This window comes from Rattus norvegicus, chromosome 17, assembly GCF_036323735.1.
Source record: "Rattus norvegicus strain BN/NHsdMcwi chromosome 17, GRCr8, whole genome shotgun sequence".
NCBI lineage: Eukaryota > Metazoa > Chordata > Mammalia > Rodentia > Muridae > Rattus > Rattus norvegicus.
In genome coordinates, this window is record NC_086035.1 from 300,574 (window position 1) to 313,359 (window position 12,786).

The 12,786-nt window shown below is 39.2% G+C and overlaps 1 protein-coding gene across 1 annotated transcript in view; it reads left to right on the top strand.

Annotated features, from left to right (window-relative positions):
- The window catches only part of Cntnap3 (contactin associated protein family member 3), a 188,097-nt gene that overhangs the window by 27,437 nt on the left and 147,874 nt on the right, over positions 1-12,786 (top strand). The window lies entirely within an intron of this gene.

Consider the following 12,786-nt stretch of genomic DNA (forward strand, 5'->3'; position numbering starts at 1 on the left):
GGTTCTGACCATGCTAGAACCATGCAACAATGTAGAAAAACTTTAAAGGCATCATGCTTAGTAAGACAAACTAGATACAGAATAACACACTACTGGCGATTCCATTTATATGAAGTGTTCAGATTAGTCAGAGTCCAAGGACAGAGAATACATGAGTAGTCGACAGCAGCTAGAATAGGTGGGGTTACTCATCAATGGGTACCAAGTTTGAGAAAACAAAAGAAACCCTAGAGATAAGTGGTAGTGATGGCTGAGCACTATGATGTGTTTAATGTAACTTAACTATGTCCTTAAATTTCTTATTTTGAGTGTATTTTAGAGCAATAAAACTCTGTGTGGTATGATCCTAAATAGCTAGTATTTAGCAAGTGCTTCAGAGACAAAAATAATTGAGAGTGCTAATACTGAGAGTAAAATATACTAGATACGTTACAAATCTGTTCCAGAACCTTACAACAGGGAAAGACTAACTAATATGCACTGGTGGGATTCAACCTAAGCCTTTGTTGTAGAAAACTCCAGCTTCAGCCATGAACCAATGCCTAACAATGTCAGGTGTTACCAAAGACATATTAAAGTCCTAAAGAAGCTTGACTATTAAGTTATGGCAACCAATGGTGTTCTTGTGATGTACAATTAGTTTTCATAACAGAATCCCCTTGTGGACTCATTTAAACTGGCCATCACTCTGTTCGTACTGTGATACTGGTTGAAAAAAAAAAACCCAAAGGAAGAAACCCTAAGAATAACATGAACATGTTTCTCATATTATGTCTTATTGTGAAATTACTCTACCAGTGTCAAATTTTAGAAGTGAAATCTAATTTTCTGCATGTTAGTTAGTCTTGTAAGGCAAGTCAATAGGTTTTTATAATTGCTTCTGTAATTGTGAACCTAGAGAACTTGCTTAATTTGCTTCACTGAAAATTAAAGTATAATTTTACACCTAATACTTTTTAGAACATAACAGTTTGGATTGCTTCTTTTTTTTTTTTAAGATTTATTTATTTATTATATGTAAGTACACTGTAGCTGTCTTCAGACACACCAGAAGAGGGCATCGGATCCCATTACAGATGGTTGTGAGCCACCATGTGGTTGCTGGGAATTGAACTCAGGACCTCTGGAAGAGCAGTCAGTGCTCTTAACCGCTGAGCCATCTCTCCAGCCCCGGATTGTTTCTTATAATGAATCTATGTTTTACATATATGCATACTTATCTTTTATGTGTATATACATATTTTATGTGTGTACATATTCATGCCTGTCTACACCTTTGGTGTGTATGTGTGTTTAAGGTGGGGTTGTACCCATATGTGAGCATAGGTATCAGAGGTAGATGTCTTACTTTATTGCTCTCCACCTTACATTTAGAGACAGGGATTCTAAATGAGCCTAGAATTTGCCTTTTGAGGTAGGCTAGATGGCCAGTGAGCCCTCAAAATTCTCCTTTCTGCACTACCACACTCAGCTTCTTACTTGGGTACTGGGAATCTTGACTAAGGTCTACATGCTTGTGCAACAGGGATTTTTACCACTGAGCTATCCCCTGTGTACATTTATATATATATATATTAATATATTAATATATTATAGCTATTGTATAGGCTCAATTCCATTTGATGTCACATATACCATGGGAATTAAACTCCCTTCAGTTCAGATTGTGGAATATAAAATGGTGCTAATGGTAGTAGTGATCAGTATGGCAACTCTTTCCATATCATAGATTTTAGAAAATTTATTTTGATCTAGCATAAAAACTGCTCAAGTCAGAAACCTTTGATCATAGACATCACAAAGATGAAAATTAGAAAAAAATTTTTAAAGCTATGCTCTATCTTATTATGAGATTTTTTAAGTATTATTTTTTCTTCTCTTGTTTCTGGTGTATTTATATGTATATATGTTTGTCTGTGTGGATTTCTGTGCATGCATAAGCACATATGCTTACATGATGAGGCCAGAGGCCAGCACTGAGACTTTTCCTCGATTGTTTCCCACCTCATTTTGTTTTGTTTTTCAGACAGTATCTCACTATGTAGCCTTGGCTTGCCTGGCATTTGCTATGTAGATCAGGCTAATCTTGAACTCACAGAGATCCTCCTGCTTCTACCTCTCACACAAAGGGATTAAAGGAACTACACATAACACCTGGCACCACCTTCCCTTCCCCTCCACAGGGTTTCTCACTGAATTGGAGCTCACAGATTTAACTAAGATGAGTAGTCAACTAAGCCCCATCTCTGCCTCACTACTGCTAAAATTACAAGTGTGCAGTTGGTGCCTGACTTTTTACATGTATGCTAGAGATATAAACTCAGTTTTTCTTGCTTATAGAATAAGCACTTTATTGACTGAGCCATCTCCCCAGCCCACTTCATATTATTATTCATATTAAAATTATTTAGTTTTCACGTTTGTATTTAGAATCAACAATGGTATGTACCAGAGTGTCCATAAAGAATTCCATGTGTCTCATCCTTATTATAAAAAAGCTATAGGCAGATATTCTATAATTAATTTAGATGAACTCATCTGTAATTTTTTTCTAAGGAAGAACAAGACATATATGGTTTAAGATATTATTACAGGTGGGAGGGAGAGCTAAACCTTCAGAGAGGCAGACAAGCCTGGGAAACCAGAAGAGACTGCTCCCTGCACACACATCTCCGACGCAAGAGGAAAAAGCCAAAGACCATCTGGAACCCTGGTGCACTGAAGCTCCCGGAAGGGGCAGCACAGGTCTTCCTGGTTGCTGCCGCTGCAGAGAGCCCCTGGGCAGCACCCCACGAGCGAACCTGAGCCTCCGGACCACAGGTAAGACCAAATTTTCTGCTGCAAGAAAGCTGCCTGGTGAGATTGGGACACACGGAAGCAGAATTTCTCTAGGACCGGGCACGTTCTGTGTTTACCGGAAGTCCCACACCCGCGGATCCCGGCCCGCAGCAGCTCTCTGCTCCCAGACCCAGTGAGAGAGAGACCCAACCGCCTGGTCAGGTGGGCACTCCTGAGGCTGCAGAGCAGAAGAGACCACCAACACTGCTCACCCCTGCCCACATCCCTGGCCCAAGAGGAAACTGTATAAGGCCTCTGGGCTCCCGTGGGGGAGGGCCCAGGAGCAGCAGGACCCCTGCCAGAGACACCGCCTGAACCTGAAGGAAACAGACCGGATAAACAGTTCTCTGCACCCAAATCCCGTGGGAGGGAGAGCTAAACCTTCAGAGAGGCAGACAAGCCTGGGAAACCAGAAGAGACTGCTCCCTGCACACACATCTCGGACGCCAGAGGAAAAAGCCAAAGACCATCTGGAACCCTGGTGCACTGAAGCTCCCGGAAGGGGCGGCACAGGTCTTCCTGGTTGCTGCCGCTGCAGAGAGCCCATGGGCAGCACCCCACGAGCGAACCTGAGCCTCGGGACCACAGGTAAGACCAAATTTTCTGCTGCAAGAAAGCTGCCTGGTGAACTCAAGACACAGGCCCACAGGAACAGCTGAAGACCTGTAGAGAGGAAAAACTACACGCCCGAAAGCAGAACACTCTGTCCCCATAACTGACTGAAAGAGAGGAAAACAGGTCTACAGCACTCCTGACACACAGGCTTATAGGACAGTCTAGCCACTGTCAGAAATAGCAGAACAAAGTAACACTAGAGATAATCTGATGGCGAGAGGCAAGCACAGGAACCCAAGCAACAGAAACCAAGACTACATGGCACCATCGGAGCCCAATTCTCCCATCAAAACAAACATGGAATATCCAAACACACCAGAAAAGCAAGATCTAGTTCCAAAATCATTTTTGATCATGATGCTGGAGGACTTCAAGAAAGACATGAAGAACTCCCTTAGAGAACAAGTAGAAGCCTACAGAGAGGAATCGCAAAAATGCCTGAAAGAATCGCAAAAATCCCTGAAAGAATTCCAGGAAAACATAAATAAACAAGTAGAAGCCCATAGAGAGGAGACACAAAAATCCCTGAAAGAATTCCAGGAAAACACAATCAAACAGTTGAAGGAATTAAAAATGGAAATAGAAGCAATCAAGAAAGAACACATGGAATCAACCCTGGATATAGAAAACCAAAAGAAGAGACAAGGAGCTGTAGATACAAGCTTCACCAACAGAATACAAGAGATGGAAGAGAGAATCTCAGGAGCAGAAGATTCCATAGAAATCATTGACTCAACTGTCAAAGATACTGTAAAGCGGAAAAACCTACTGGTCCAAAACATACAGGAAATCCAGGACTCAATGAGAAGATCAAACCTAAGGATAATAGGCATAGAAGAGAGTGAAGACTCCCAGCTCAAAGGACCAGTAAAGATCTTCAACAAAATCATAGAAGAAAACTTCCCTAACCTAAAAAAAGAGATACCCATAGACATACAAGAAGCCTACAGAACTCCAAATAGATTGGACCAGAAAAGAAACACCTCCCGTCACATAATTGTCAAAACACCAAACGCACAAAATAAAGAAAGAATATTAAAAGCAGTAAGGGAAAAAGGTCAAGTAACATATAAAGGGAGACCTATCAGAATCACACCAGACTTCTCGCCAGAAACTATGAAGGCCAGAAGATCCTGGACTGATGTCATACAAACCCTAAGAGAACACAAATGCCAGCCCAGGTTACTGTATCCAGCAAAACTCTCAATTAACATTGATGGAGAAACCAAGATATTCCATGACAAAACCAAATTTACACAATATCTTTCTACAAATCCAGCACTACAAAGGATAATAAATGCTACAGCCCAACTTAAGGAGGCAAGCTATACCCTAGAAGAAGCAAGAAACTAATCGTCTTGGCAACAAAAGAAAGAGAATGAAAGCACACAAACATAACCTCACATCCAAATATGAATATAAAGGGAAACAATAATCACTATTCCTTAATATCTCTCAATATCAATGGCCTCAACTCCCCAATAAAAAGACATAGATTAACAAACTGGATACACAACGAGGACCCTGCATTCTGCTGCCTACAGGAAACACACCTCAGAGACAAAGACAGACACTACCTCAGAGTGAAAGGCTGGAAAACAACTTTCCAAGCAAATGGTCAGAAGAAGCAAGCTGGAGTAGCCATTCTAATATCAAATAAAATCAATTTCCAACTAAAAGTCATCAAAAAAGATAAGGAAGGACACTTCATATTCATCAAAGGAAAAATCCACCAAGATGAACTCTCAATCCTAAATATCTATGCCCCAAATACAAGGGCACCTACATACGTAAAAGAAACCTTACTAAAGCTCAAAACACACATTGCACCTCACACAATAATAGTGGGAGATTTCAACACCCCACTCTCATCAATGGACAGATCATGGAAACAGAAATTAAACAGTGATGTCGACAGACTAAGAGAAGTCATGAGCCAAATGGACTTAACGGATATTTATAGAACATTCTATCCTAAAGTAAAAGGATATACCTTCTTCTCAGCTCCTCATGGTACTTTCTCCAAAATTGACCATATAATTGGTCAAAAAACGGGACTCAACAGGTACAGAAAGATAGAAATAATCCCATGCGTCCTATCGGACCACCACGGCCTAAAACTGGTCTTCAATAACAGTAAGGGAAGAATGCCCACATATACGTGGAAATTGAACAATGCTCTACTCAATGATAACCTGGTCAGGGAAGAAATAAAGAAAGAAATTAAAAACTTTTTAGAATTTAATGAAAATGAAGATACAACATACCCAAACTTATGGGACACAATGAAAGCTGTGCTAAGAGGAAAACTCAGCGCTGAGTGCCTGCAGAAAGAAACAGGAAAGAGCATATGTCAGCAGCTTGACAGCACACCTAAAAGCTCTAGAACAAAAAGAAGCAAATACACCCAGGAGGAGTAGAAGGCAGGAAATAATCAAACTCAGAGCTGAAATCAACCAAGTAGAAACAAAAAGGACCATAGAAAGAATCAACAGAACCAAAAGTTGGTTCTTTGAGAAAATCAACAAGATAGATAAACCCTTAGCCAGACTAACGAGAGGACACAGAGAGTGCGTCCAAATTAACAAAATCAGAAATGAAAAGGGAGACATAACTACAGATTCAGAGGAAATTCAAAAAATCATCAGATCTTACTATAAAAGCCTATATTCCTCAAAACTTGAAAATCTTCAGGAAATGGACAATTTCCTAGACAGATACCAGGTATCGAAGTTAAATCAGGAACAGATAAACCAGTTAAACAACCCCATAACTCCTAAGGAAATAGAAGCAGTCATTAAAGGTCTCCCAACCAAAAAGAGCCCAGGTCCAGACGGGTTTAGTGCAGAATTCTATCAAACCTTCATAGAAGACCTCATACCAATATTATCCAAACTATTCCACAAAATTGAAACAGATGGAGCCCTACCGAATTCCTTCTACGAAGCCACAATTACTCTTATACCTAAACCACACAAAGACACAACAAAGAAAGAGAACTTCAGACCAATTTCCCTTATGAATATCGACGCAAAAATACTCAATAAAATTCTGGCAAACCGAATTCAAGAGCACATCAAAACAATCATCCACCATGATCAAGTAGGCTTCGTCCCAGGCATGCAGGGATGGTTTAATATACGGAAAACCATCAACGTGATCCATTATATAAACAAACTGAAAGAACAGAACCACATGATCATTTCATTAGATGCTGAGAAAGCATTTGACAAAATTCAACACCCCTTCATGATAAAAGTCCTGGAAAGAATAGGAATTCAAGGCCCATACCTAAACATAGTAAAAGCCATATACAGCAAACCAGTTGCTAACATTAAACTAAATGGAGAGAAACTTGAAGCAATCCCACAAAAATCAGGGACTAGACAAGGCTGCCCACTCTCTCCCTACTTATTCAATATAGTTCTTGAAGTTCTAGCCAGAGCAATCAGACAACAAAAGGAGATCAAGGGGATACAGATCGGAAAAGAAGAGGTCAAAATATCACTATTTGCAGATGACATGATAGTATATTTAAGTGATCCCAAAAGTTCCACCAGAGAACTACTAAAGCTGATAAACAACTTCAGCAAAGTGGCTGGGTATAAAATTAACTCAAATAAATCAGTTGCCTTCCTCTATACAAAAGAGAAACAAGCCGAGAAAGAAATTAGGGAAACGACACCCTTCATAATAGACCCAAATAATATAAAGTACCTTGGTGTGACTTTAACCAAGCAAGTAAAAGATCTGTACAATAAGAACTTCAAGACACTGAGGAAAGAAATTGAAGAAGACCTCAGAAGATGGAAAGATCTCCCATGCTCATGGATTGGCAGGATTAATATAGTAAAAATGGCCATTTTACCAAAAGCAATCTACAGATTCAATGCAATCCCCATCAAAATACCAATCCAATTCTTCAAAGAGTTAGACAGAACAATTTGCAAATTCATATGGAATAACAAAAAACCCAGGATAGCTAAAACTATTCTCAACAATAAAAGGACTTCAAGGGGAATCACTATCCCTGAACTCAAGCAGTATTACAGAGCAATAGTGATAAAAACTGCATGGTATTGGTACAGAGACAGACAGATAGACCAATGGAATAGAATTGAAGACCCAGAAATGAACCCACACACCTATGGTCACTTGATTTTTGACAAAGGAGCCAAAACCATCCAATGGAAAAAAGATAGCATTTTCAGCAAATGGTGCTGGTTCAACTGGAGGTCAACATGTAGAAGAATGCAGATCGATCCATGCTTATCACCCTGTACAAAGCTTAAGTCCAAGTGGATCAAGGACCTCCACATCAAACCAGACACACTCAAACTAATAGAAGAAAAACTAGGGAAGCATCTGGAACACATGGGCACTGGAAAAAATTTCCTGAACAAAACACCAATGGCTTATGCTCTAAGATCAAGAATCGACAAATGGGATCTCATAAAACTGCAAAGCTTCTGTAAGGCAAAGGACACTGTGGTTAGGACAAAACGGCAACCAACAGATTGGGAAAACATCTTTACCAATCCTACAACAGATAGAGGCCTTATATGCAAAATATACAAAGAACTCAAGAAGTTAGACCGCAGGGAAACAAATAACCCTATTAAAAAATGGGGTTCAGAGCTAAACAAAGAATTCACAGCTGAGGAATGCCGAATGGCTGAGAAACACCTAAAGAAATGTTCAACATCTTTAGTCATAAGGGAAATGCAAATCAAAACAACCCTGAGATTTCACCTCACACCAGTGCGATTGGCTAAGATCAAAAACTCAGGTGACAGCAGATGCTGGCGAGGATGTGGAGAAAGAGGAACACTCCTCCATTGTTGGTGGGATTGCAGACTGGTAAAACCATTCTGGAAATCAGTCTGGAGGTTCCTCAGAAAATGGAGATTGAACTGCCTGAGGATCCAGCTATACCTCTCTTGGGCATATACCCAAAAGACGCCTCAACATATAAAAGAGACACGTGCTCCACTATGTTCATCGCAGCCTTATTTATAATAGCCAGAAACTGGAAAGAACCCAGATGCCCTTCAACAGAGGAATGGATACAGAAAAGGTGGTACATCTACACAATGGAATATTACTCAGCTATCAAAAACAACGAGTTTATGAAATTCGTAGGCAAATGGTTGGAACTGGAAAATATCATCCTGAGTGAGCTAACCCAATCACAGAAAGACATACATGGTATGCACTCATTGATAAGTGGCTATTAGCCCAAATGCTTGAATTACCCTAGATCCCTAGAACAAACGAAACTCAAGACGGATGATCAAAATGTGAATGCTTCACTCCTTCTTTAAATGAGGAAAAAGAATACCCTTGGCAGGGAAGGGAGAGGCAAAGATTAAAACAGAGACTGAAGGAACACCCATTCAGAGCCTGCCCCACATGTGGCCCATACATATACAGCCACCCAATTTGACAAGATGGATGAAGCAAAGAAGTGCAGACTGACAGGAGCCGGATGTAGATCGCTCCTGAGAGACACAGCCAGAATACAGCAAATACAGAGGCGAATGCCAGCAGCAAACCACTGATCTGAGAATAGGTCCCCTGTTGAAGGAATCAGAGAAAGAACTGGAAGAGCTTGAAGGGGCTCGAGACCCCAAAAGTACAACAATGCCAAGCAACCAGAGCTTCCAGGGACTAAGCCACTACCTAAATACTATACATGGACTGACCCTGGACTCTGACCCCATATGTAGCAATGAATATCCTAGTAAGAGCACCAGTGGAAGGGGAAGCCCTGGGTCCTGCTAAGACTGAACCCCCAGTGAACTAGTCTATGGGGGGAGGGCGGCAATTGGGGGAGGGTTGGGAGGGGAACACCCATAAGGAAGGGGAGGGGGGAGGGGGATGTTTGCCCCCAAACCGGGAAAGGGAATAACATTCGAAATGTATATAAGAAATACTCAAGTTAATAAAAAAAAGATATTATTACATATAAACATGAACTCATACATTGTTCAGACACTTAAAGAAATTAGATAAGTTAATGTAAAATTCATTTTTTTCTTTTTCTTTTTTCGGAGCTGGGGACCGAACCCAGGGCCTTGTGCTTGTGTAAAATTCATTTTTAAAAAAGAGACTATAACAGGAAGAAAGCAAAGGTTGATGAGGTATGAGGAGAATAGATTAGATATGTAGAAGAGAGTCAAGGACAGCAGAGATGACCTGAAATCTAAGCATAAGGCCTATGAGACAGGGTTCCGGCCTCACTTCTGACCCACCTACTATTCTTCGAAGCCTTTTAGTCAGAGTCCTTCTGTTTTAGTCAGAGTCCTCCCTGAGCCTGATGAATGGTGAGCACTGTACAGAAACAGTAAGAATAGCACACAACAAAGTAAGAGGTTGTGGCTCTTGAAGGCCTTAGAAGTCAAACTTATGACTTTGATACTCTCTTAATTTATGGGAACAACAGTTGAAATCTCAAGGTTCATGACTGGCACGTGAGTATGTCAGTATTGCTGTTTTCTCTACTGATTCCATAAGCTTGTCTGCCTCTTCTTTCTGTAAAGAGCCACGAGGTTGAAAAGATAGTCACAATGCTGCTTAATTTTGTCCATATGATTTTACAAAACTTATATAAAGTAATTGTACAGAAATAACTACATGTATGATGTATGTGTTGTCATCCAGTTGCAGAAAAAATGGCATGCTATGCATTCCTTGAAATTTGAGCTTCACCATTAAACCTACGTTTTTGATTATCAAGTTTACTTTGATAGTTCCTAGAAATGCAAATTACTAAGTGTTTTGAAAATCCAAAGGTTCTGAAATCTGTGCTATATTCCAAAACATGAAAAGGAATAAAATAGGAAGAAAGAGACATAGAGTGAGATGATAGATAGATAGATGATAGATAGATAGATAGATAGATAGATGATAGATAGATAGATAGATAGATAGATAGATAGATAGATAGATAGCGTTGGCTTTCACTTTTCATTCTTCTTGTCTCTTTAGGGAAACTATATGATTCAGGGTTACTTAAATAAACACTTAAAAAGTGAAAATGGAGAATCTGGAACTAGTGAGGTGACTCAGTTAGGGTAAAGACATTCTCTGCCAAGTTTGCCATCCTGAGTTTAGTTCCCAAGTGAGAGGAGAGAATACTGTGCAAGTAGAGGCCAGAGGACAACTGTCACATTTTGCCATGTATACACATGTGTTTGCATTCACACAGGACCCAAATTAAAAGGGTAAATATATAGTTTTAAAAAGTTAAAATGTTTAGGCACGGTGATGCAGCCCTTTAGTCCCAGCACTCAGGAGGCAGAGGCAAGCAGATCTCTATGAGTTTGATGGCAGTCTACATACTGTGTTCCAGGACTGCCAGGGCCACATACAGTTGAAATTATTTTATATTGTGTTAGTATTTAATAATTCTTTTATGAGCATTATTCTATCATACATTTGATTGTGAACATGTGTTGATTAGCTCAGTAGCATTTTACACAAGACTGCTTCCACTTCTGTTGTCACCTACTTTCCTCTGTCCCTGTGAAACAGAAGGACAGGAGTTGAGATGACATAGACACTCTTACCAGAAGCAATTTGACATTGGTTGGACTGATGCATGTATATATTTTGTACTCATTTTCTGTTTCCAGTAAGTGCTTCCATTATCTCTCATTTGTAGCCAGAAGTAATACTTTATTAATTACTCAGGAAAGCTCTGTATGCCAACAGCCATGAATTTCAAGAGGAAGAGTCTAGCCAGAGTCAGGTAGACAGATTAGAATGAAAGTCAGTATTGCTGTACAGGAATAAACTTCATCTATAAAAAAGATAAGTCAGAAATGCATACATTACATTTCAAACACAAAGCAAGTGAAGACAAACTGGGTATTATTTCCTCCACATCCCAAACATCCAGGCACTTAACTTTGCTCCCTTAAAACTCTGACTAATTTTTTCTTTTTGACCAAGAAGCAGAAAAAAATACTGGCCTAATGCTATGGTAACTTAAAAACATTGTTCTGAATACTTATAATGGCTATTGGATATAAAAAATTATTTCATGTTAGAAATTATAACTTCATGGCGGTAGAGAAAGCTCAGTGGCTAAGAGCACATACTACTTTGGTAGAGGACCCAAATTCAGTTTTCTGACACTCATATCAGATAGCTTACAAAAGCCTGTAACTCCAGTTCCAGGGAGATCTGATGCCTTGAGACTCTCTAGACATCTGCACTCCAACGCACCTTCCCATATGCATACGTGTGTGTGTGTGTCTGTGTGTGTGTGTGTGTGTGTGTGTGTGTGTGTGTGTGTGTGTGTGTGTGGTGAGAGAGATAATGTTTAAAAAGAAATTATAACTCTTAGTAGAAACAGCATCATAGCTTGAAAACTGGAAAAATGATCCTTAAATGTTTTTTCTAGCATATGGTCATTCATTAACTATTAGAAATTGCTATCATTCTGCCCAGCCCAACATCCCCACATTCTCCTCATAGAAGACCTTCACTGCAATTTAACAAATGATAGTTTAATTATGTTATATACTTAAGAAAATGTAAATATTTTGAAGGAAGAGCAACTGAAGATTTTTAGTTGATTGAGCAGTTCATACATTCAAATGGTTAATTTAGGATCCAATGAAATTGTTATTTCTAAGTATTTCACCCCTGAGTTTCCTACTATATTGGGTGGCATTAAATAATAGAAGGGTAAAACTTATAAAATACAAACTTAACTCAACCAGTGGTATCAAAAAGCATAAAGTTGTTAATAAATTCCATAAACATGTCCTTGTATAGGGTAAGAAAATACAGAGGATCAGATTTTTGAGATAATATTTTGTAAATGTATGTAAATCAGTTATTTGCTTTCATTAATAAAATAGATATGATAAGGTCAAACTATTAGATGCTTTCAGTAGGGAAAGAAATGTACATAAAAACATTTGTTAACATTCTTGGCAAATGATCTAAGATTTGTAGTTTCCATTTCCCTTCCTTCCCTTGCTTTAAATTGTGAAACACATGGAAGAATTCAATTATTTCCTTGGAGCTCTGAAGTTTAAAAGTAGAAAAAAATAGCAGGCAAAATATGACCATGTAGGGATAAAACAGTGGCAGAACTTGGCATCCCCTTCACAGTCCTCAGCTCAGTCTTTAGTAAAATAAGAGCTCCTAAAAATTAACCTGTTCACCAAAAGACATAAAATGTGAGAGAAACCAATGGCTTCTCAATACAATCTTATTCAGAAATTGAAGTGTATATGAATGAAGGGGTATTATGAATCTTTCCTCTCTTTTTAATTTTAACTGTTTGCAGTGCTAGAAATCTAACTTACAGTTTCT